Source organism: Tursiops truncatus, chromosome X (assembly GCF_011762595.2).
Source record: "Tursiops truncatus isolate mTurTru1 chromosome X, mTurTru1.mat.Y, whole genome shotgun sequence".
NCBI lineage: Eukaryota > Metazoa > Chordata > Mammalia > Artiodactyla > Delphinidae > Tursiops > Tursiops truncatus.
The window spans coordinates 65,028,546-65,056,137 of NC_047055.1; the positions used below are offsets into that span (position 1 = coordinate 65,028,546).

Consider the following 27,592-nt stretch of genomic DNA (forward strand, 5'->3'; position numbering starts at 1 on the left):
GCTTGATGAAACTTAAATGTAAGACACTTGTTCCCCTTCAGTTTTGATGGAGGAAAAACATGTGCTTTTGCCATTCCTCTGGAATATTCTGGTTCTGACTTTAAATGAACTCAGCCCACTAAAACTATCCACAGCAACTTTCATTTTACTTTTGACTCTTATATCCTCTTGCTTATTTCATATAAATGTTTCTGAACTTGGCATCTCTTTCCATAACAGAATCTTTGGTTTATTGGATTTCATTCTTCAAAGTACAGCATACCATGAAGAAAAGGTCTTTCAACAATCTTATATATACTGTTTGACCATGGAAAGGCCCATTCTAGGATGCATTTATTAAAAGAAAAAATCCTCTCTTACCATAAACCAGAGTATACTCTTGGTTGGGGATTGGGGGCAGGGCAGAGAATCTCCTCAGCTGCAATTACTATGAGAGGAAAGAAAGAAAAACAGCAGTCACTTTTCGATACATATGTGCATGTCACAGTTTTTGTCAGGTTGACTTGGCAGCTCAAAAAACTAAACCAGGGCTTCCCTGGTGGCACAGTGGTTGAGAGTCCGCCTGCCGATTCAGGTGACACGGGTTCGTGCCCCGGTCCGGGAGGATCCCACATGCCGCGGAGCGGCTGGGCCCGTGAGTCATGGCCGCTGAGCGTCCAGAGCCTGTGCTCCGCAATGGGAGAGGCCACAGCAGTGAGAGGCCTGCGTACCGCAAAAACAAAAACAAAAAAAACAAAACTAAACCATTCTAATATGTTAGGGGGATTACAAGACTACTATATTTCAAAATGTTTATAGGTTAGTTTCACAGAAAGAAAGAACAGCTTCATCTAATGGATCAGGGACATTTACAGCAAAAGAAGCCAGGAAATTTGTTTTCAAGAATATTTGCAATAGGAAAAAGTACCCAAAAGACAGCCCTTTTTGTAGAGAGGCTGGAATCCTTTCCTGGGTGATTCAAACTGCTCTCTAGTGAACCATGGCCAATTTATGATTAAAAGCAGAAATAACAACTGAAATAAAACTGCAAAATGTCCTTTTGGCAGGGTTTTCTTTTCAGAAATCTATAATAGGTCTGACTTATGTCTTATCCATATCCAATGTGCTGGTAAGTCATTGAAATTTCCTTTAAAGAGGCAATTTATGATTAAGGATTCAAGCCCTAACTATGAGACCAGAGTAAATGTGAATAAAAAATAACTGTCAGTAGTTGGTAGCAGGCCATTTTAATACCTCGAAAGTGGATAAGCCAGTATATGATAACAAAGGCTAACTCATTGTTTAGGCCAAGTAGGTATTCATGTACATGTTATTATTTGGAGATCCCTAGTAAGACTATCCTGACCCAAAATATCTCCCCAGAAGCCTGCTTTACTGATTGAAATTTCCACCATGACAGTCTACCTTTTGGGTTACAGATGCTGTTACAATAGGTCTACCCTTGAGAAGTAACATACATATTACTACAAACAAATTAATGTCTTTGTTATTTATTTCCTATTAGAGAGCAAAGCTTTGACAGTGCTGGAGAAATACAAAGGATCTGCATCTAAAATAAAACAATGAGTAAGAGAAACATCTGAGTTTGTTCTTGGTTTCCACTTGGAAGGGGAGCCTGAGTTCTAAGGACATGGGAGTTTGACAGACTCTAAAAGGAAAGGCGGAACAGGAATACCATAAACACCGTGATGTAGTAATTCTTTTTCTTCCCCCTTGTTCCTTCTCTTCTGTCATTGTTTTGATTGCTGAAACTAACTGGCTACCTATTAACAAATTCCATGCCAGTTTCTCTATCTGACACAACAAATTCATGAAACATTTTTTTCTAGCTTCATTTCATCACATTTCATTTACTGATGACCCAAGACTTACCAAATCAAATTCTTCTTTTATTTCCTAGCTGGCCTTTTAAATAAATATGTGTTGTAACAAAACAATAAAAGCATGCACATGATCATAAGAGTGAGACACAAAATGGAAAGGTAGGAAACATTTAGAGACTTCTTGCCAGTATGGGATTACTTTCTATGATTATCTTTCAAAAATATTGCACAATTAATGTTGAAATGCCATAAGTGGTGCTGTCATATTCCCTTGGAGGCCATACCTTAGTCTAAAAAGATTTTACTCTCAAAAAATTTTAACTGATACTAAGCCCAAACTCTCCTCTTCTTTTACTTCCATACTTTCTCATTAAACATTAGGCAACATTGAAAAGGAAGTCCCCCCACCATTGTCACCTTCTTTTCAACAATTTCCACAGTTCCAAATCAAAACATCACAGTTTAATCTACTTCCTTTAGCCTGTATGCTTCCAGCTCTTTAATCTAATCTTATTCTGACCAACTTATTCTGCTTAAATTTGCCTGGGCCTCTTCTCATAGGACAGTAAGGGATTTCTGGGTTCATCAATTGTCATTGGCAGGTGGCTAGTTCCTTTGCCAGTAGAGACTATAGCTTGGTTTCAGCAAAGGTATTCCTCAAGTCAAACTGATAAGTACTGTATGCTAATTGCCCAAATTGCATAGGAAAGAAACATACAGTGTTCCCTTAATCAGGATAGAGATTTGATGTATTGAGTAAGACACATCTTTAAAAATGGTTCAATCCCTGATCTCTTACTCCCACTTAACACAGCAGTACCTTTGGCCTATTTGAAATCTTGACTCTATTGCTCATTTTGGTGTGGTCATATCTGCTCAACAAACTGGAAATTTGTTTTGGAAGTGTTATTTGTGTGAAAAACAAAACATTTACAAATGGCTCCTTCTAATAAATGTGAACCTCATGTAAAAAGCATTCACCAAGGGATCTGGCTGTGTTTGACACAGTGACTCTCCTAGCGTATTTTGGAAATAATAAATTTGGAACAAGGGAAGTACAGAAGTTCTGAGGCACATCAAGGGCTCTATGGATCATCCAAAAACCAAAACATACCAACTATGTTCAGGTCATTGTGATGTACATAAAGATATATAAGCATTGTTTCTGCGTTCAAGGTGCTTAAGAAAAATAAGTTATTTGTCATAAAAAGCATAGTCCAAATATGGTAAATACCATTTAAAGAGGTACAAATTGTTAATAGGGTTCAAAGAACATAGATTGATTCCAGATGTAGAAATCTTCAGTAGCTGACTCAGTAACCAAAAATTAAATATTTGTTGAATGAATGGGTAAATGAATGATTGCATGTGGAGGATATGGCAGGTACTTCAACTGAACCTTGAAGAATATACAGGATTCAGATGGAAAGAGATGGGGATGGTACATTCCAAAGAAAGGAAAAACCATGAAGCTTCCTGAAGGGTAAGTTGTGGTCATACTATGGAGAGATTAAAATGCAAGAATAAACTCTTGAGTGTACACGTGTGTTTTTTCACAACACCCTCCTTCTCTATGACACATACTAGAGTCCTGTTTATTGTCTGTAACTCTTTTGCCTGCCTGCACTTCTGTCAGAAACACATATTGCTCAGCTCTGACCTCAAAGCAGGGCAGTCATCAAAAGGAAGCTCATGCCTTTACCCTCAATTCCTGACACCTGATATATATCCCCACTACAGAGGTTCACTATGGCATACCCTGACTAGATTATGGTGCTATTATAATGACAATCTGTACTAGTACCTACTACAGCAGGCTTGACTCCAATAATATCCAGAAAATTGACCACTCTAGCACTCCTTTTTCCCCACATATGATATCTTTCTCCACTCACTCCTTCCTACAATGTCAAATAATAAGTTTCTATCTTCATGTAAGGTTAAATGCAGTCTGTAAATATAGGGATGGTCCCAACCCCTTCACATCCTGTTTATTTCATTGAAGTTAATAGTTTGCACCCATCATTGAATCAAGCAAGGGAAGTCATACTGAATTAGAAGTGGCATTAGTTTCACATGCTGTACACAAATGTACATTCAAGGGAACAAATCATTCTACAAGTCCAGAGAACTTGAAAGACTCAGTGCTTCAAGGACATGATTATTTCATTTCTAAGGTCCACAAATGAGTTTTCAGGACAGTTGAATTGCCACTATGTTCCACAACTCTTTAAGTCATTTCTACAAACTTACATAATATGCCAATCATGCTTGATTCTGCTTATATTGGAAATCTAACATTTTGTAAACTTAGCTATACTAGGTATAAAGGATGATTGCATGATGTAGGAGTGCAAGGCCAAAAGTTTACTGATTTATGTAAAGTTTCTCCCAAATGTTAGGTGGCATGATTATATTATATTTTATAATCCCAAACTATAAATTCCTCAAGGACAGGACCTTAACATTTTCTGCATCTCCAGTATATAAGACATAGTAACTGCATAGAAATATGTTACTACTAATCAATGATACTGAAGAAAAGAGATAACCACTTGTAAAAATAGATGCATAAAGCATGGTTTGATCATCCTCTTCCACTCCCTTCCACCCTTAGATCTCCATTGAACCTGACTTTGCCCCTCAGTTAGGAACATTGTATAAATTGGAAAAAGGGGTTTCCTCCTCAAGTAAAAATAAATAAATAAATAAATTAGTATATTATTGTACAATCTGAATAAGCATACATGGCATCCCTGTGTGGAAGAAAACCCCAGGCTGAGTGTAATAATGCACCTATACTCACACCAGCTCACATATACCCTGGATAGGTGTTAAGGCACACATTTAATAGGAAGTATCCATATTTTAACTTCCTCTCCCTGACTCCAAATAAGGTGACTGCATCAGTTTGGAATCTTTTTGAGAGGTTAGAATCAGACACTGAGAGTGGTGAGCAAGAGAGAAAAGTAACCTCAGGGTACACATCTTAAGTTCAACAGGGACAAGGTGCAGCTTCATGCATGTCTTTGCCAGTGAGTGTGTGCATGTGTGCTTTCTCAAATGTGTAAGTGGCTGTATGTGCCAGTGTGGGTTTACATAGGATGATGCTCTCTTCTGCTCTAGAATTTGGTTGCAAGGTGTAGAATTTCCATGCCTCCTCCCTCTTCTAATATAACTTAGTATCTAGCCATAATGTAAAGAATGTCCCTTAGATGGAATATCCTTGGGCTGTGCACAACCTGAACATCCATACAGAGCAGCCCTGCCCTCATTCCTGAGTTTTATCTGACCTTTATGCTATGAACTACATTAAGGGAAATATGGTCATCTTTTCTTTTCTTCCTTTCTTCCCTTCTTTCTTCCTTCCTTTTTTTTTTTTTTTTTTTTTTTTTTGCTTTTATTATCTTTGGATAGTGGGGTAGGGGTGATTGTGCCCTGTTCAACCTGCTTCACTAGAGCAACTACAGCTAAATTTTCCAACTCAGTACTCTTTTGTGGCACATTACAGGCCAATTTCATTGGATATTACAAAATGTCTGTTCATCAGGGGAAGATGATATTCCTCCTCATTAGTCACAGCTTACTAATATTAGCCTGGAACTTAGGCTTCAGGTTAACACATTTTTCTGAATAGCTTCCTTGTGATGATTTTTTTCATCCATCTAAATACAGTATATTCTTGGTAAGTCAACCATAAACAGAGCCATTTATTTATTTTAAAAAGACAATACTACTCTCTTATAAGATATAAATAATACTACTCTCTTATATAAATAATGCCTTTTTTAAAAGCCAATGCATTAGATTCTACTTTGCAATGTGGATGAGTTAACCCATGAGGCTGGTTTGCACTTGTTCAATGAATTTCACCTCCAAATGATGCTTTCTACAGAACAAAGCCTTCTCTCTGGGGATTCACTTTGTCAACTCAGTCAAACATACAGATATTTTATTAATTTACTGGGAACTTACAGATATAAACTTCTAATGCTAGGTACTACAAAGGATAAAAAAAATGAATGAGACACTTCCTAGTCTTAGAATAGTTTGATGGTTGAGGACATGTACTTTGAAATGACACATGACTGGGTTCTGATAGCTCATTCATCACTTTTCAGCTATGTAATCTTGAATAAAGTACATAATCTCTCTAAGCCTCAGATTCCACATATGCTGAAAATAAATAGTAATATCTACCTTATAGAGTCTGCTAAAATAATTAAATGAGAAGGCCATTATATTAAGGTGGCTCTAGTACTTAGTAGCCTGCATAAGCAAACCTAAACCTAAGCCATTGTCAATGTACTCAAATCCAAGAAAATGAAACTTAAGGACAATCAATTGCAAATAGCCAACTAGGCTTTCCTCAAAAAGGCAAGCACTTAAGTTACAGCCAATAAAATAATGCCCTTTCTTTCCTTCTGCATCTTTTCTATAAATACCTCTCCCCTAGCTCTGGTTGGTGGAGTGCTCTTAACCACTTTTAATTTGGTGTTGCCAAATTTGAAACAACTTATGCACAACTGAACTCGAAAATGTTAAGGTGCCTCAGTTTATATTTTACCAGTTCTGGTGTCAGAAGTGGGATCCATAGGGGACCTACCCGCCCCACCCCCAACAACCCCCAGGAACAACAAGCAACCAGGCATAGGTACACACTGAGCCCTTTGTGTTTACTGCTTTGTTGCTGTGCCTGAAGTCCTTCTCAAATATATGTGTTCCACAGCTTTTGTGTTATGAACTCTCTGAATTTATTTGAGAATTTCTTTGTTCAGACTGGGTCTAGAGTTGGACTGGGTCTGAGTTAATTTGGTCTGGGTCCAGTGTCAGACTTGGTCTGATTTAAACTGGACTGGGTTCAGTGTGAGGTCTCTGCTTTTTTAAAGGAGAAACCGTTTTAAAAAAGAGTTCTTCGGGCTTCCCTGGTGGCGCAGTGGTTGGGAATCTGCCTGCTAATGCAGGGGACACGGATTCGAGCCCTGGTCTGGGAAGATCCCACATGCCGCGGAGCAACTAGGCCCTTGAGCCACAACTACTGAGCCTGCGCGTCTGGAGCCTGTGCTCCACAACAAGAGAGGCCGCGATAGTGAAGAGGCCCGTGCACCGTGATGAAGAGTGGCCCCCACTTGCCGCAACTAGAGAAAGCCCTTGCACAGAAACGAAGAACCAACACAGCCAAAAATAAATATAAAAATAAATAAATAAATAAAAGATTACTATTTAAAAAAAAAGAGTTCTTCTGAGTCTAAACATTGTGGAACTCCTCTATCTGGGACTCCAGCTAACTATATGTTTAAAAGTTATAGGCCCAGAATCTATGTTATCTGAGCAAGTGGGTTAACCTTACCAAAGATAGTTCTGAACTACAATGGCCATAGTGGGAAGCCTTTAAGCTAGATAAGCTTATTTATGAGGTGCCTTAGAGAAAAAGGGGTCCCAAACTTCTCAAAATGAGATGCATTTATGCTTGGTATGCAGAAGCTTCTAAGAAAGAATAAATCAAAATGTGCCTATTTAAAAGAGTTCAGGGACTTCCCTGGTGGTCCAGTGGTTAAGATTTCACACTCCGAATGCAGGGGGCACGGGTTCAATCCCTGGTCAGGGAACTAGATCCTGCATGCCGCAACTAAAGATCCCACATGCCACAAAGAAGACCCTGCACACAGCAACGAAGATCCCACGTGCCACAACTAAGACCCAGTGCAGCCAAATAAATAAATAAATGTTAAAAAAATAATAATAATAAAATAGGAGTTCAATACCGCCAGGAATATTTACTGCTTGTCCTGGTTGAAACCTAATCATAAGATATTTGAAAGAATTTTTTTCTTTAAAAAGAACTCTGTGGTCAGAAGTTGGCCAAATTGGAGACTAATATTCAGAGCCTGATAGGAACTTTTTACAGACTTTCTTTCCTAAGCTAAAATGAAACTATGTACCTAGAGGTAACATTCTGAAGCCTCTTGGAACAATTTATTTAGACATTCCAAAGACACACAGCTCTAAATCTAGAACATAGGAATCTTGATTTTCATCTTAGTTGAAAATCTTCTCCCTGATATAAAGAAGCAAACTGAAGATACTGTATGTAGTTGAATGGGTGGGTCAGCCCCTTGACATTATTCAGGCTGCTACTCTATTCTTTCAGGAATGAAAACCAACTGTATTTGTTTTACAAATCAAGTCTTTACAAGAACAAAAATGCAGCTCTAGAAGCAATTCAAGGCCACCTGTTGTTTGTACTTATCCCAAGGGAGAAAAGTACCATGCACTGATTATTAATCCCAGGGGAGGACACTTCTGCCTACTGCATCTTGGTATCAGAGTCACAAAGAAAAACACAACACAGTCAAATACTGCTTTGCTTACATAAAAAAAGATACAGAGTAAGATCCGCTTCCATAGTAAGCACCGGTCCCCCATGGTCAGTGGGTCTTTCTTGGGAGCCAACACAGGACAGTTGGCCTATGTGCATCCCTCTTGTGCTGCAGTGGAAAAACCCTTTCTCCTCCCAGCAGAGGGAACACCTCAAAAGATTTGCTCTCTCTCCTTATAAAAGGGAGATGTTAAACTAATTAGGCCTGTTTGATATGTTAAAGTACTTGAGAAGCATTGTCAAATAAAAAGTGATGCTAAACCTGCTTTAGATTATATTTGTATAAATACATGTTATTGATGTAACTGTTCTAGAAATTATATGGAATTCCTAAAGATCTGATATGTCTTGGTATAATGTTATCAGTTATTATTCTAGTTATTATTTCAAAATGTTTGTCATAGAAATAATGAGATTAACTTTTCAATTGCATTATAATGAACTGTCAGATCTTTAATCATGGCCACTTTCAAGTCTTTTGACATTTACTGACAGTTACTGTATTACTCTGGATACTTTTACAAAAGTGCTTCCTCTTCAAAGCAACTCATGGAAAGGACTCTTGACAAGTACACAGTTTCTGATAATTTTACGATTATACCACTGAACTAGGTAAAAAAAAATGTTTAGAACTCTAATGGAAAAACTGATTGTTTCATAAAACTGCCAACCCAATATCAAGCATTAATCAAGAATTAATTTAAAAAATAAAAGGATTAATTACATGAGACTAAATAAATTTATGAGGACGACTATAATTTATATGACTTTGAAACATTGTTAGTCCTTTAATGTTTTGTTTTCCAGATTTAAAGAACCCTTTTTTTCCTTACCTTTAAGCTATCTATAACTTACAGCAATTTGGTAAAGTATACTTTTGTGAACAAAAAATAGAATATGTATCTTTTCCTGTCTACTTAATCCCTCCAGTATCTGGAAATTTAAAGCATTCTTATTTTTCATGACATTGTAGGTGTTTGCATAAGTTCAATAAGAAATTGTTCTCCTTGCAACAGGACACAATTGGGCAAGTCTTTGGCTTGGTTTCTCAGCCTAACGAGGTTTTTAAAAATCTAATCTAAGATTTCTTATTATCAGATATTTTTAAGAAACTAAGGTTAACAAAGTCCCATAAATATCACCAAAGCTTTAACTGGAATATCATATATTTAAGAATGTACATAAAATCACTATTCTTGATCCACTTATATAAGTAATCAGGCCAAATTTAATGAAACTAGCTCTTATTTACTAAAGATGTACTCAGTGACTTATGTTTGAGTTTCTACAATACCAGAAGTGTTGATCCATGTACAGCAGGAGGTATTTGCTAATGCACAGCACTCTCCAGCACCAGGAACAGGAGAGTGCAGACATTATGAATAGTAATGGGATTTCGGTGCCAACATTCAAAACATACAAGGTAATAGGTCTTGTAAATCACATCTTTACTGAAGGCAATTTTTTAAAAAAGTAAATATTTCAAATTTTGAAATTGGACACATAAAGTACACTACTGCGGGAATCTGAATTGGAGAATTAATCAAACACTTCATGGGAAAATATTTGTGGCATATACTTGTGAATTGATAAATGTTGTCCCATTAAGGAAAAAGTTTTGTGTCATGGTATTGATCCTAAGTACCCAGTTACTAGTGTATAAACGTCTTCAAGAATGAGACAAAATTCCAGAATGAGTATCAAGGACTAAAAACTTGATGAAGAAGGCATCTATGGCATAGTCCCTGCTTATATTTCACAAAGATCCTAACTATGCATTAGTCATCCTATTACTGTGACTGACATAAATTCAAAAGGGAAATTAAAAACCTACAGAAACAGAAAGGTGGGTGGTGATTTCAGAATCTTGTAGTTTCTTATCTATGTGTGTAGCTTCTTACCTATATGTGTAGCTTCTTACAGTGTGTTGCCATGAAGTCTTGCCTAGAGAAATTGAGAAAGTATCCAGATATTATGCCCAAACTCTTGATATTATATTAAGGTCTGAGGAAATAAAATCGTTCTTTGTATCTTTGAATTGTTTATTTTGAAAAGCAAGATGGCATATTTGAAGACCATACAGTAAGATATTGTGGTCAGCAGCTGGCAATTTAAACACCTGTAAACAGAATTTGATAAACACTTTTCCTGAATTTGCTATGCCTGAGGTTCTTGGTTACTTAGGAAAGTGTGTACTTTCATATGTGAAAGTGTTGTATAAAAACTGGTAGATAGAAAAAGCTTTCATGCAGCCAATATGCAGGAAATGTTACATTTAACCCCCCTCTCTTGCTTGCTACACATCTCCTAACTTGACCTAACTTCTTACAAACTAATTAAAGGAAGAAACTTAATTATGATGCATCTTGGAATAGATTTCTTTGTGCTTATCTTGTTTTGAGATTCACTCAACTTCCTGAGTACATAGTCAGGAAGTATTTATGTCTTTTTCAGCCTCTCTCTCTCCACCCCCCTCCCTCCCCTACCTCTGTTACTCCAATGATAGCAATGTGGGATATTGTTATTATTCCACAGTCCCCTGTGAGCTGTTACCTTTTTTTCAGTGTATTTTCTCTTTAATTTTCAAGTTGGGTAATTCCTATGTTCTGTCTCCTAGTTTACTGATTCTTTCCTCTATCCTCTCCATTCTCCTCTCAAGCTCATTCGCTGAGGTGTTTTTTTTTTTTTCAGTTACTATACTTTTCAATTCTAAAACTTCCATTTGGCTCTCCTTTATATCCTCTTTCCTTTACTGAAATTTGATCATTTTTATTTGCTTCAAGTGTTTGTTCTTGCTCATTGAAATATTTTTATCATAGTTACTTTAAAATCTTTATCAGATCATTTTTAGCAACTCTGTTATCTCAACGTTGACATGTATTGATTCTACTTTTTCATTCAGTTTGAAATCATCTGGCCTTTGGTACAATGAGTGATTTTCTATTGAGAACTGGATATTTTCTAATTTCATTATGAGTTTTCGGATTTTTAATAAAATCTTCTGTTTTAGCTGGCTTTCTCTGCCTCCACCTGGCAGGGGAAGGGGAACACCTCATTACTGCCAGGTGGAAGTAAAAGCCTAGGTTTCCCGCTTGGTCTCCTTTGCAACTGATGTGTGTGGGGAGGGAGGGATCCTCTCTACTGTTAAGTGAGGGTGGGAGTTCTGGTTCTGAATGTAGTCTCCACTGACACCAAGTGGAGATGACATTATTACTGTGGCAATGTTGAAAGTCCTGACCATCCACTAGGCCTCAGCTGACATCATCTCAGCAAGGAGGTAGAGGAAGATCTTGTGCTGTCAGGTGAGGGTGGAAATCCAGACTCCTCAAGTAGTCTCCACTTATATTGTAGTGGGATTTACTGGCCAGTGGAGATAAAAGACTTGGCTCCCTACATCTAGCACCTTGGCTTTCTTTGACATCATCCTTATGGACATGTTGGAGCACCTCATTACAGGCTCACAATGGTATAAATTTAGGATCTCCACTTAGCCTTGCATGGTGTGGGTGGAGCAATAGTTACTCTGTAGTGTTTGACTGGAGTAGAGAGATTATTTTCTAAAAGTTTTCCTCTTATTAAGCTGCCCCTTCACTGGCCTTTTGACTAAAGAGATAAAGCTTTTGTCGGGGCATTTTTTTTGTCTGTACTTACTGGCATTCCAGCTTCACATGTTTCTCCAAGTCTGAGATATAAGAAGCCAAATGAAAACATGGGAACTCACCACTGTGTTGTTCCTCAAGTCCTGAAGTCTCACACTGGTCAGACATCTCCCTCCACTTTTCAGAGTCTCCTTATGTTTATTTTATATATTATGTCCAAGACTTTTAGTTATAGGAGGAATAGAAAAAGCACAATTACTCCATATTTGGGGAAGTACGCTTGATTTTAATAATAAGAGACTTAGGGAAAGTACTAAACCAAAATCTCTAATTTGATGCTTTTGTTTTCCATTGTTTTTATTTTGTTTTATTGAGATACTTTTATAACAGAAGATAGTATTTTGAAGGTTTGGTAATTTTACAGATTTCTTAATATTTTTACACATGGCCTATTATAAGTTTCAAACTCTGAATTAAATCACAATTTTAGAAGCTGGAAATGAATTACAAGAAGAAAACTGAAAAATTCAAAAACATGTGGAGATTAAATAGCATGCTACTGAACAACCAATTGGTCAAAGAAGAAATCAGAAGAGAAACTAAATAGTGACAGTTTTAATTTTTTCTTTTTAATTTGGATGCCCTTTATTTCTTTTTCTTGCCTAATTGCTCCATCTAGGAATTCCAATACTATGTTGAATAACAGTGGCAAGAGTGGACATATTTGTCTTGTTGTTGATCTTAGGGGGATAGCTTTCAGCTTTTCACTGTTGAGTGTGATGTTAGCTGTGGCTTTGACATATATGGCCTTTATTATGTTGAGGTATTCTTCTTTATATACCCATTTTATTTATAAATGGGTGTTGAGTCCTGTCAAATGCTTTTTCTAGATCTATTGAAATTATCATGATTTTTACCTTTAATACCATAGTGTACCATGTTGATTGTTTTGAAGATGTTGAATCATTATATCCCTGGAATAAATCTCACTTGATCATGGTTTATGATCCATTTGATGTATTGTTAAATTTGGTTTGCTAATATTGTATTGAGGATTTTTTTATCTATGTTTATCAAAAATATTGGCCTGCAATTTTTTTTCTGTGTTGTCCCTGTCTGGTTTTAGTATAAGGGTGATTTTGGGTTTGTTAAATGAGTTAGGATGTGTTTCCTTCCTTCAATTTTTTGAGAAGAGTTTGAGAAAAATAGGTATTAAATCTTGTTTGAATTTGGTAGAATTCACCTATGAAGCCATCTGGTCCTGGATTTTTTTGGGGGGGAGGTTATTGATTACCATTTCAATCTCTTTACTAGTGATCAGTGAACACAGATTTTCTATTTCTTCATGAGTTAGTCTTGGAAGGTTGCATTATTCTAAATATTTGGATATTAATGTCATTATACCACAAGTCCCTGTGAGCCCTGTTAGGACTTTTTTTTTTTCACTGTTTTTTTTCTGTCTGTTGTTCAGCTTGGGTAATTTCTGTGGTTCTGTCTTCTGGTTCACTGATTGTTTTCTTTGTCCCCTTCATTCTGCTCTCAAGCTAAAAGAAATGGATAAATTCCTAAAAATATACAATCTTCTTAGACTGAATCATGAAGAAAGAGAAAATCTGAGCAGATCAATTACTAGTAGGGAGGTTTAATCAGTAATCAAAAACCTCCCCCCCAAAAATTCCAAGACCAGACAGCTTCACTGGTGAACTCTACCAAACATTTAAGGAAGAATTAATACCAATTGTTCTCAAACTCTTCCAAACAATAGAAGAGGAGGGAGCACTTCCAAACTCATTTTATGAGGCCAGAATTACCCTGATACCAAAATCAGACAAGAGATCCACAAGAAAAGAAAATTACAGGCCAACATCCCTGATGAACATAGATGCAAAAATCTCAACAAAATGTTACCATAACCAAATTTAAGAGTACATTAAAAGGAGCATACACCATGATTAAGTGGGATTGATTCCAGGCATGCAAAGATGGTTCAACATCTGCAAATCCATCAGTGTGATACAAAATTGATAATGATACACATTAACAAAATGAAAGGTAAAAATCAAATGATCATCTCAATAGATACATTAAAAAAACACTTGACAAAACAATATCCATTTATGCTAAAAACTGAAGAAAGTAAGTGTCGAGGGAACACAGCTCAAAGTAATAAAGACCATATATGAGAAGCCCAGAACTAATATCATACGCAACAGTGAAAAGCTAAAAGCATTTCCTAAGATAAGGAACAAAACAAGGATTTCCACTCTTGCTAATTCTATTCAACATAATACTGAAAGTCCTGCCAAGAGTAATTAGGCAATAAAAAGAAATAAAAGGAATCCAAATTGGAAAGGAAGAAGTAAAATTGTCACTATTTGCAGAAGACATGATATTATATGTAGGAAACCCTAAAGACTCTACTCAAAAATGCTGTTAGAACTAATAAATGAATTCAGTAAAGTTGCAGAATACAAAATCAATATACAGAAATCTGTTACATTTTTATACTAAATGTAAAAAAAGTTTTACATTTATAGTTCACTAAAAATGAACTATCAGAAAGAAAAATTAAAAATCAATCCTGTTTACAATTGCATCAAAAATACCTAGGAACAAATTTAAACAAGGAAGTTAAAGACCTGTACATTGAAGATAATAAAATATTGATTAAAAAAACTGAAGAAGACATAAATGGAAAGATATTCTGTGAACATGGGTTAGAGTAATTGTCAAAATGTCCATATTTCACAAATCTACAATTCAATCTACAGACCAGTCTACAGATTCAGTAAAATCCTTATCAAAATTCCAATGGCATTTTTCACAGAAACAGAATAATACTAAAATTTGTGTAGAACAACAAAAGACTCTGAATATCCAAAGCAATTTTGAGGAAGAAGAGCAAAGCTGGAGGCATCACACTCCCTGGTTTCAAACTATAGTTATCAAAACAGTATGGTATTAGTATAAAAACAGAAACATAGATCAATGGAACTGAATAGAGAGCCCAGAAATAAATGCACACATATATGGCCAATTAATTTATGACAAAAAAGCCAAGAATATAACAATGGGAAAATGACAGTCTCTCCAATAAATGGCATTGGGAAACCTGGACAGCCACATGCAAAAAAAATGAAACTGGATCACTATCTTACACCATACAGAAAATAAATACTCAAAATGGATTAAAGACTTAAGTGTATGACCTAAAAGCATAAAACTCCTACAAGAAAACATAGGCATTAGCTCCTTGACCTCCGTCTTGATGATGATTTTGTGAACTTGACACCAAAAGCAAATGCAACAAAAGCAAAAATAAACAAGTGAGAATACATCAAACTAAAAGGCTTCTGCACAGCAAAGGAAACCATCAACAAAAAGAAAAGGCAATCTGCAGAATGGGAGAATATATTTGCAAATCATACATCTGATAAAGGGTTAAATTCCAAAATATATAAAGAACTCATACAACTCAATAGAAAAACAAATAAAAAACATGATTTTTCAAATGGGCAGAGGATCTGAATAGATTATTTTTCCAAAGACACACAGACAGTCAACCAGCACATGAAAAGATGTTCAACATCACTAGTCATCAGGGAAGTGAAAATCAAAACCACAATGAGATATCATATCACACCTGTTAAAATGGCTTTCATCAAAAGACAAGAGATAACAAATGCTGGCAAATGGAATTCTTGTACACTGTTGGTAGGAATGTAAATTAGTGCAGCCACTATAGAAAAGGATGGAGGATCCTCAGAAAATTAAAAATAGAGCTACCATATGATCCTTTAACTCTACTTCTGTGTATTTATCTGAAAAATAATGAAAACACTAACTGTAAAAGATATATTCAACTCCATGTTCATTTCAGCATTATTTATAATAGCCAGGATAGTGAAACAACCTAAATGTTCATCCATGGATGAATGGATAAAGAAAATGTGATATATATATCTAAATAAAATGGAATATTTTTTAGCCTTTGTAATCTTGCCATTTGACACAACATGGACAGACCTTGAGGGCATTATGCTAAGTGAAATAAGTCAGAGAAAAACCAATGCCTTGTGATCTCAATTATATGTGGAATTTAAAAAACAAAAGTTCATAGATACAGAGAACAGATTGGTGGTAGCCAGAGGCTGGGGCTGGGAGAAATGGGTGAAGGGGGTCAAAACATACAGACTTCCAGTTATAAAATAATTGAGTCATGGGGATGTAAGATAAAGCATATTGACTATAGTTAATAATACTGTATTGAAGGGGTCCCCAAACCCTGGGCCTCAGACCGGTACCCATCTGCGGCCTGTTAGGAACTGGGCTGCACAGCAGGAGGTGAGCAGCAGGTGAGCAAGCAAAGCTTCATCTGCCGCTCCCCATCGCTTGCATTACCACCTGAACCATCCCCCACCCCCACCATCCATGGAAAAATTGTCTTCCATGAAACCGGTCCCTGGTGCCAAAAAGGTTGGGGAGCGCTGCTGTATTGCATATTTGAAAGTTGCTAAGACAGTAGATCTTAAAAGTTCTCATCATAAGAAAAGAAAAATTCTGTAACTATGTGTGGTGTTGGATGTTAACTAGACTTAGTATGCTGATCGTTTCATAATATATACAAATATCAAAACATTATGTTGTTCCTGAAACTAATTTAATGTTGTATATCATTATAACTCAATATAAGTAAATAAATAAATAAATAAATAGATGGCAACTTTGACAATTTAACCTCAAGTGCAGTTTAATTGCTTCAAAAATTATGTAAATAGAATATTATAAGCTGCAGATAAAATAAAATGTGTTTTCACAGGATATATTTTGTAGTGAACTAAACTAAGCCTACTTTTCTTTTTTTAGTTCGGTACATTCTTTAATAAAGATATGGTTAAGATACGTGTTATGGAGGAAGGATGCATTGGTTCATATTTTGGGTGTTCAAGGAAAGGCTAAGCCTACTTTTGAGGGACCTCTTTTTGATGCCTTTGTGACAAATGTATTTGATAAGTATGTTAAAAATGCAAAGTGTCTGAGTTTCTTTACTTTTCCCCATTAATCTTTTCTATATATATATATATATATATATATATCACATATCTTTTCATTCAACTGTTATTCATACTCTGGAAAAGTTTTATGTCTATTCTTGATTACAAGCAACAGTCCTAACCCTCAAAATGTTGTTTAACTTTCCTTGTCTTTTATAATGAACATATGGCTTTGCTTAGGATAAGCTGGAGTTTCATGTTAAATATAACTTGAATGTGTATGGGACATGTCTAGTATTTGCCAAAGTAATTTCTGCTGCCCACAGTCATTTGTATTTCCATGTATATATTTTCCAGCTGCTGGTTTCTACCTTTTAGTGATGATTCCATTTTTGCCAACGAAGAAATTATCTCTGATTTAAGTAGACATTCTGTCCATTGATGTAGTAATGGGGTGAGAAGTTAACTCTGTCACCTCATAGATTATTCCATCACAGTTACAGTGTTACAAATGACATGCCAGAAGCCCCTGGGGCATGAACCCCCAGCCCCTAGATGTACTACTAGAATTATAAGCAGGTTAATTCTGCCATGTAACCCTTTTGGATATTTGCTGGGAATTACCATGTCAAGGAAAGTACACACACACACACACACACACACACACACATACACAGTTACTTTCCTAGGGAGATTTATGATTAGCAGTACCCCAGTTTCCATGTGAGTCCCTAATTCCCTCATTCCAATGAGCTCATGTCTTCAATGAAATCTAAAGTAATTGCTCCTCATGAAAATATCAGAAACATCTGACCATAATGTGATTCATATAAGAATCATTAAAACTTTTCACAAAGAAAGGGGCTCTGATAGAGTAGTCTTATAATCAGCCTCAAGACCAGTTTATTGGGGTAAAAGATTCCACTCACCATCTACATTACTGCCTTTTTAAAAAATCCCTCCCAAGAATTAATTAGAAGACTGGTATCATTTCTAATAAGACAATGATGTAATACATAAATCTGATTCAATTTGCCTAGATCAATTAATAATTCATGACAGAAATAGGACAACTACTCTCATGTTTTGTTTTGTTTTGTTTTGTTGTGGTACGCGGGCCTCTCACTGTTGTGGCCTCTCCTGTTGCGGAGCACAGGCTCTGGACGCACAGGCTAAGCGGCCATGGCTCATGGGCCTAGCCGCTCTGTGGCACGTGGGATCTTCCCGGACCGGGGCACGAACCCGTGTCCCCTGCATCGGCAGGCGGACTCTCAACCACTGCGCCACCAGGGAAGCCCCTACTCTCATGTTTTAAGCACAAATATTATTAATAGCCTGACCCAAGGACTCCCAATGAAAAAGGCAGAAAGGTCCCAATGGTGTTCTACTATCCTGGAGATTAGTGAACAATAACAATGTTAGATAAGTCAAGTGAACAGAGGAGCATAAGAAGAGGGGAAAATTTAGCTGGTAAAAAGTTGTTGGAATTCAGAACAAAGAAAAGCATGAAAATAGGTGAGGGGCTTGAAATTTCTGATGAGAAAAAGGATAGAAGAAATAGGAATGCAATTGGTATTGGGTAGTGAGAGAGAGATATAGAGATATATCTATATAGATATATAGATATATATCTATATAGATAGATAGATAGATATAGAGAGAGGTATATATAGAGATATAGATAGATAGAGAGAGAGAGAGAGAGAGAGAGAGAGATAAGAGAACAAGATATAGGAGTATTTACAGTTCCTTCTAAGGGACTTCTGAGCTACAACGTTGCTCCCCTTTATCCTTACTTTCCTCTAGTGCCTCATAAACAGGTGAAAATGGAAGGTTGTAACATGATAAAAATAATTGCTATCACTAACATAATGCATACTATTTGTCACGGACTGTAAGTATTTTTTATATATTTTCACACTTTATCCTCAGAACAGCCCTATGAGGTAGGGATTATTATTATCTCTATTTTACAGATGAATAAACCCAGATGTAGAGAAGCTAAATAATTTGTCCAAAGTCACATAGTAAGTAAATGGTGGAACCAAGATTCCAACATAGGCAGTCTTACTGCAGAGTTTCTCCTCCATGCTCATCTCTCCTACACTTGCTGAAAGGGACACATCGAGAAAGGCCAAAGACTAACAAGTTGGGACTAAAAATCAGAAAGAAGGTTGAACACAAATAGAAAGAGTGGAGAACTCATCTGTTGGAAACAGTCTTTTGTGTACACAGATTAAGCATACTGCCAATGCCCATGGGGGGAAAAACCTTCTCAAAGAAATTGTATCATTAGTAAGTCATTCTTCTGGCTTAAAACTTGAACCTTTGAGAAACTGTAAATCCATCTTAAAAGAGATAACCCAGCAAGATTTTCCAGTTAGTACATCTCAGTGCACATCCACATATTAGTTTCTTTACAAAAAAATCCATCTTGATAGTGGAACAAGAGAATGAGAAGAGTAAGAGATCACTGTGGACCTGAAAGTGAAGGCTGAACTAAGGACCTACCCTGGAAAAAATGAAGAGATATAATCTGGTGCATTACAGTCCAGCTGTGAACATCAACCTTTGTGAAAGCAGAAAGTTTGGGCAAAGAATAAAATAATATGAAGCTAATGAGGTATGTTGACAGAGATTCAGACATATGCTAGGTCAATTGTCTTTATAGCAGGAGGTACAAAGTCTCACCTACAGCTGCCCCAAAACCCAAGAGGAAGGGAAATAAAACAATAGTTATAAAAAGAGAGGGAAGTAATGGCAATATGTGTAACCAGATTGCAAGCGTTATAGGGGAATGTTTTCTGTATTAATTTATTCTTTATCTTTTTCCTAGCAAAAGAAAATATAGGTATAAATGTGGAAAGATGGGGAAAAATCCAGGCTGTGTAATCATTTGCGTGTTCCCCAAAATCCAGGCTTACAGTTTTGCTGAAAGGATACCTTAGCCTCATTTGTATCAACAACCTCAGTTTAACACATGAATAGTCACTACAGCTGGAAGACATTAGTGTTGTCCAAGTCAACAATTTTCCATAAGCCACGGAGAAAAGAATTTTCAGTTTGTTGTGACACATGAAAATTGGAGTCTTAAATACTGCTTAGAATTAAAGTGACTTAAGATAAGAGGAAATGAGAAAGAAAAAAATGTTGAAGTTTTATAACAAGGGCAATCACTGCTGGACCACATTAAAAATAGAACCAAGCAGAAAACCGCATCAGATCCATAGGTAACTTGCTGTAAATGGGTGTTAAAAAGGCTAATGGGTTTTGAATTAGCCTAAAAGTTTGGTTTTGTTTGGATAGTATATATGTAATTGGATCTTTCACGTCATTGCTGCCTTCTCTACTGCTCAGGTGCTCACATACATCACCAGTGCAATTACTCTATCAAAGACAAGCCCTCTGCTAGATTGAAGAAGTCAGCGAAGTTTTATATCAACCTCTCAAGTTTACCTTTATGGGCTCCTTTTCATTGTCCCCCATTTTCACTTCCCTTACCCAACCAGGGCTGAGACTTGTTCCTGTGAAGCACTCCATGTTAAAAGTGGCTTTTTTTCGGGCTTCCCTGGTGGCGCAGTGATTGGGGGTCTGCCGACGTAGGGGACGCGGGCTCGTGCCCCGGTCCAGGAAGATCCCACATGCCGCGGAGCGGCTGGGCCCGTGAGCCATGGCCGCTGAGCCGGCGCGTCCGGAGCCTGTGCTCCGCAACGGGAGAGGCCACAACAGTGAGAGGCCCGCGTACCGCAAAAAAAAGGAAGGAAAACAAAAGTGGTTTTTTTCATTCAGCAGTTAGTCATCAGTGCCTTCAAGGAGAAAAAGCCAGTGCCAGGTGCTGGGGACAGTGAAATAATCCATACCTGAATTCTACCTTAAGGAGCTTATAGTCAAGGATAATCACATTTCCTTGCATTTGTCTCTAAAATCTGGTATTCTGGTATGATTTCATTGCTTCACTTGAATCCGTGTAGAAAAGGGAACCCTAAAAAGTCAAATTTACATGTTCTATTCTTTGCACATCTCATTAAAGATGAAAAGGCAGGGAGGTAAAATTAAACATTTTCATTTTATAATTTTTCAGGCTCTGTTCAAAAGTTTACTAAGGTATAATTATGGAAAGAATGTGGAATGATTGTTTATTTTATTCTGTAGGCCAGAAGAAGCACAGCTCTGATCCCACCAGGTTGGGGAATTTTAAACACCTTCCTCCTTCAATAGGAAATGGTAAAATAGAACTTAAAATTTATTTGTTCATGAAATCATTCAGCAAGAAGTTATTGAGAACAGACTGTGTGTCAAGTGTGGAATTAAACCGAGTTTCAAACAAGGACACAAAGCAAGTTCCATACTTGGGTCTTTTGCCAATGTCTCACTAAACATTTATTGAGGGAACAACAAAACACTTCTCTTGTCTGAGCACATATCTTTGTACCCCACCTATTACATTTTCCCTATTCTTCCTTAAAGTATAGTGATTGATGAATATTTCACTTACAGGGGACTGAAAGATTAAACAAGTCAGCTGTATTGGTATCAAAGACCTAGTAATAATAACAGAGGCAGTTCACATTTATTGTGCATTTGACGTGTTCCAGGCACCGTAATAAGTGTTTTATGTGCATTTATCTCATTTAATCCTACAAAAACTCTATGAAGATTGTTCTGTTGTTATCCCATTTGTCAGATGAAGAAACCGAGTCGCAGAACAGATAAGTAAGTGGCTGAACCAGGATTTGAACCTAGACTATTGGACTCCAAAGCCTGCACTTGAAATTGTTACACTACACTGTGCTTCAAAATAGAAAAATAAATTATACCGGAGTTTAAAAGAATAGGGTAAAAATCATCCAATACCTTCCCTCTCTTGTCTCCAAATCAACTGGAGGATTCAACTGAAATGATAACTCTTGCATTCCCTCAGTCTCTGCAAGAGCCATCACTTCCTTTTCTGATTTCTTATTACCCCGTATATTAACCTTTCTTAAGGCACTTTTCACTTTCAACCTAGAAGACAAGGCTCCATGGAAACAGGGGCCAAGAGCTTATATATATGATTTATTTATTTTCTACCTCAGCCACAGCCTGTATTAGCACAGTGCCTTGCATGCTATATGTTAAGTGAATGAACAGCATGAAATGGGGTAACAGATAAATTGCTCAAGGACTGTTATCTTTTTCTAGATTATATGCCTCTTTGTATCACTCATAATGCCATACACAAAGTAGAAACATAATATTTCTTGAAACTGTTGAAAAGTCTCTAAATTTCTATATACGAATGAACACTTTACTCAGAGTAGAAAAGCATGTTTGGTATTCTGTAAAACTTCTGTGAAGGCCACTTCCATTCAGAGTTAACATTACACAGGGGTAAGAAGCCCAAAGCAATAAAATCTGGAAGTAGGCTCCTCATCCTGACACACTTCCTTTCTCCCAATCTGATAAAATTCTTAAAATAACAACAATAATATCAACAAATATAATTCCAGCAGATACCGCAAGTTTGATATCTTTTCTTTTCCAAGCACTTAACATTCATCATCTTGTTTAATACTTATTACAACCCTATGAGGTAAGTATTTTTATTTCCAATTCACAGATAAAGAAACTAAGGCCCAGAGAGCTTAAGTGACTTACTTAAGGTCATACACCTAGCGACTGGCAGAGCTGGGATTCAAACCAAGTTCTCTTAGATTCTTAAGACTGTGCTCTTTCTACTACATCCACTATGTCTCCTGACAGACCCATGAGGCTCTTATTTCTGTTCCCCAAGCTACTACTCAAATACAGTTTCTGTAGACAGAGCACTAAATTTTGTCAATTTTTTCCAATTTGGAGATAGCATGGTTGTACTCAAGAGTGCAAATGCTGAAATCAGACACACCTGGGTTTGAATACCAGCTTCACCACTAATAAGCTATATATCCTTGGATAAGTTACTTTCTCAGAGTCTCAGTTTCCTTATATACTAAAGCAGAGCAAAACTAGTACCTCATAGGGCTAGTGTGAGGGAAAAAAATGAGACAGTGCATATATAGTGCCTCAGATATAATAAATCTGAGCAAAGCATACTTATATTTGCTACCCTAAAATATCATTGCTTATTTGTCATAATTACACCAGGTGTTGATAACCTGTCACCATTTTTCTGATAGGAGGAAGATGAAAGAGTTGTGTAACTGTCAATTCCTACAAGCCAGTGCAATGGAAAATATAATCAATTCTGCTGAATGGGAAAATGGAGACACAGTTGAGGTAAGACTTCACCAGAAGGCAGGGAGAACAGAGGTACTATTAAATCAGCCCCCATGTTATGGCTGATAAAACAAGTCATGGATTGCCAGTCCTTAACTCCACACTCCAGACTATACTCAGCTCCAGTATACAAAAGAGGGTTTGCTTTTTCAAATTGAGACAGACTTCTCCACAAACAAATTAAGTTTTCTCTCCACTAAAGAGAAAAGAAAATCCTGGGAATAAGAGGCCTATTCTCTTAGGATTCAATAATATGTGGTGAATTTCCAGTTGCTTTGAGGATGGAAAAAAGCACAAATTGAAGCATGGTGCAAAAGAGTCTCTGTTCACTAATCTTAACCTATCTGTAGCACAGGTGCACACAAGAAATTTTGGATCACTCTTTATAATCACCCCCTACTATCTTTAGTCCCAAGTCAAGAGACATATTTATTTATTAGAGATTCGGTATTTATATTTTTTTAGTGTTAGCAATTATTATTACTTAGCCCCCAATCTGTAGGGTTTCCCATCACTTCCAATTTCTCATGAATGCCAGAGTCCATTCCAGTGTCCACATTTCTGTTTGTACAGTTCAGGTGACAGAGAACTCACCAGCTCCCAAGGTAGTTCAGTGCACAAAACCTGTTAGAAGACTTACCCTGACATGGAGCCCAAAACTTACTTGACTTTCTACCTATTATACGCAGGCCACCTAGAACTAACTGGTCAGCTCTTCCCAGCAAGGTACTAAAAAGCTTACTTTTTAATTTGTATTGGAGTGTAGTTGATTTAAATGTTGTGTTGGTAACCAGCATACAGCAAAGTAAGTCAGTTATACATATACATATATCCACCATTTTTTAGATTCTTTTCCCATATAGGTCATTATAGAGTACTGAGTAGAGTTCCCTGTGTGATGCACTAGGTTCTTATTAGTTATCTGTTTTATATATAGTAGTGTGTATGTGTCAATCCCAATCTCACAATTTATCCCTCCCACCTCATTCCCCCTCAGTAACAAAAAAATTGTTTTCTACATCTGTAACTCTATTTCTGTTTTATAAATAGGTTCATTTATACCCGTTTTTTAAAATTCCAAATATAAGTGATATCATGTGATCTTTGTCTTTCTCTGTCTGACTTACTTCACTCAACATGACAATCTCTAGGTGCATCCATGTCACTGCAAATGGCATTATTTTGTTCTTTTTTTATAGGTAAGTAATATTCCATTGTATGTATGTATCATATTTCTTTATGCATTCCTCCATCGTTGAACATTTAAGTTGCTTCCATGACCTGGCTATTGTAAATAGTGCTGCATTGAATATTGGGGTGCATGTATCCTTTCAAATTATGGTTTTCTCCAGAAATATAGCCAGGAGTGGGATTGCTAGATCATATGATAGCTTTACTTTTAGTTTTTTAGGAACCTCCATACCGTTCCTCAGAGTATTTGTACGAATCTACATTCCCATCGACAGAGTAGGAGGGTTCCGTTTTCTCGACACCCTCTCCAGAATTTATTGTTTGTAGATTTTTTGATGATGGCCACTCTGACCGGTGTGAGGTGATACCTCAGTGTAGTTTTGATTTGCATTTCTCTAATAATTAATGATTCTGAGCATCTTTTAACGTGCCTTTTGGCCATATGTATGTCTTCTTTGGAGAAATGTCTATTTAAATCTTCCACCCACTTTTTTTTTTTTTTTTTTGGCGGTACGCAGGCCTCTCACTGCTGTGGCCTCCCCCATTGCGGAGCACAGGCTCCGAGGCCATGACTCACGGACCCAGCCGCCCCGCGGCACGTGGGATCCTCCCAGACCAGGACACGAACCAGCGTCCCCTGCATCAGCAGGCGGACTCTCAACCACTGCGCCACCAGGGAAGCCCCACCCACGTTTTTGATTGGATTTTCTGGGATTATTTTTGTTTTGTTTTTGATATTGAGCTATATGGGCTTTTTGTATATTTTGGAGATTAATCTCTTGTCAGTTGCTTTGCTTGCAAATATTTTCTCCCATTCTGTGGGTTTTCTTTTCATTTTGTTTATGGTTTCCTTTTCTGTGCAAAAGTTTTTATATTTTTAAATTTCTTAACTTATTAATTGGAGTATAATTGCTTTAAAATGGTGTGTAAGTTTCTGCTTTATATCAAAGTGAATCAGCTATACATATACATATATACCCATAACTCCTCCCTCTTGCATATCCACCCACCCTCCCTATCCCACCCCTCTAGATGGTCAGAGAGTACCAAGCTGATCTCCCTGTGCTATGTGGCTTCTTCCCACTAACTATCTATTTTATATTTAGTAGTGTATATATGTCCATGCCACTCTCTTACTTCATCCCAGCATACCCTTCCCCCTCCCCGTGTCTTCAAGTCCATTCCCTGCCTCTGCGTCTTTATTCCTGTCCTGCCCCTAGGTTCTTCAGAACCACTTTTTCTTTAGATTCCATATATATCTGTTAGCATACGGTATTTGTTATTCTCTTGCCGACTTTCTTCACTCTGCATGACAGACTCTAGGTCCATCCACCTCACTACAAATAACTCAATTTTGTTTCCTTTTATGGCTGAGCAATATTCCATTGTATATATGTGCCACATCTTCTGTGTCCATTTATCTGTTGATGGACAATTAAGCTGCTTCCATGTGATACCTATTGTAAATAGAGCTGCAATGAACATTGTGGTACCTGACTCTCGTTGAATTATGGTTTTCTCAGGATATATGCCCAGTAGTGGGATTGCTGGATTGTCTGGTATTTTTATTTTTAGTTTTTTGATGAACCTCTATACTGTTCTCCAGAGTGGCTGTATCAATTTACATTCGCACCAACAGTGCAAAAGCATTCCCTTTTCTCCACACCCACTCCAGCATTTACTGTTTGTAAATTTTTTGATGATGGCCATTCTGACTGGTGTGAGGTGATACCTCATTGTAGTTTTGATTTGCATTTCTCTAATGGTTAGTGATGTTGAGCATCCTTTCATGTGTTTGCTGGCAATCTGTATATCTTCTTTGGAGAAATGTCTACTTAGGTCTTCTGACCATTTTTGGATTGGGTTGTTTTATTTGTGATATTGAACTGCATGAGCTGCTTGTAAATTTTGTAGATTAATCCTTTATCAGTTGTCTCATTGGCCAATATTTTCTCCCATTCTGAGGGCTGTCTTTTGGTCTTGTTTATGGTTTCCTTTGCTGTGCAAAAGCTTTGAAGTTTCATTAGGTCCCATTTGTTTATTTTTGTTTTTATTTCCATTTCTCTAGGAGGTGGATCAAAAAGGATCTTGCTGTGATTTATGTCATAGAGCATTCTGCCTATGGTTACATCTAAGCTGGCCTTACATTTAGGTCTTTAATCCATTTTGAGTTTATTTTTGTGTATGGTGTTGGGGAGTGTTCTAATTTCATTCTTTTACATGTATCTGTCCAGTTTTCCCAGCTCCACTTACTGAAGAGGCTGTCCTTTCTCCATTATATATTCATGCCTCCTTTATCAAAGATATGGTGACCATATGTGCATGGGTTTATCTCTGGGCTCTGTATGCTGTTCCATTGATCTATATTTCTGTTTTTGTGCCAGTACCATACTGGCTTGATTACTGTAGCTTTGTAGTATAGTCTGTAATCAGGGAGCCTGATTCTTCCAGCTCCGCTTTTCTTTCTGAAGATTCCTTTGGCTATTCAGAGTCTTTTGCGTTTTCATACAAACTGTGAAATTTTTTGCTCTAGTTCTGTGAATAATGCCATTGGTAGTTTGATAGGGATTGCATTGAATCTGTAGATTGCTTTTGGTAGTATATTCATTGTCACAATGTCAATTCTTCAAATTCAGGAACATGGTACATCTCTCCATCTATTTGTATCATCTTTAATTTCTTTCATCAGTGTCTTACAGTTTTCTGCATACAGGTCTTTTGTCTCCTAGGTAAGTTTATTCCTAGGTATTTTATTCATTTGTTGCAATGGTAAATGGGAATGTTTCCTTGATTTCTCTTTCAGATTTTTCATCATTAGTGTATAGGAATGCAAGAGATTTCTGTACATTAATTTTGTATCCAGCTCCTTTACCAAATTCATTGATTAGCTCTAATAGTTTTCTGGTAATATCTTTAGCATTCTCTATGTATAGTATCATGTCATTGGCAAACAGTGACAGTTTTACTTCTTTTCTGATTTAGATTCTTTTTATTTCTTTTTATTTTCTGATTGCTGTGCCTAAAACATCCAAAAATATGTTGAATAATAGTGCTGAGAGTGGACAACCTTGTCTTGTTCCTGATATTAGAGGAAATGGTTTCTGTTTTTCACCACTGAGAATGATGTTGGCTGTGGGTTTGTCATATATGGCCTTTAATATGTTGAGGTAAGTTCCCTCTATGTCTACTTTCTGGAGGGGTTTTATCATAAATGGGTGTTGAATTTTGTTGAAAGCTTTTTCTACATCTATTGAGATGATCATATGTTTATTCTCCAATTTGTTAATATGGTTTATCACACTGATTGACTTCTGTATATTGAAGAATCCTTGCATTGCTGGGATTAACCCT

The 27,592-nt window shown here is 36.8% G+C and overlaps 1 long non-coding RNA gene across 1 annotated transcript in view; it reads right to left on the bottom strand.

The window, feature by feature from the left end:
- Nucleotides 1-414: 414 nt before the first annotated feature.
- LOC141277600 (uncharacterized) overlaps nucleotides 415-27,592 on the bottom strand; it is a 44,511-nt gene continuing 17,333 nt past the window's right edge. The window contains exon 3 of the long non-coding RNA XR_012329233.1: nucleotides 415-427. This is a non-coding gene — a long non-coding RNA (uncharacterized lncRNA). The remainder of the gene's footprint in view (nucleotides 428-27,592) is intronic.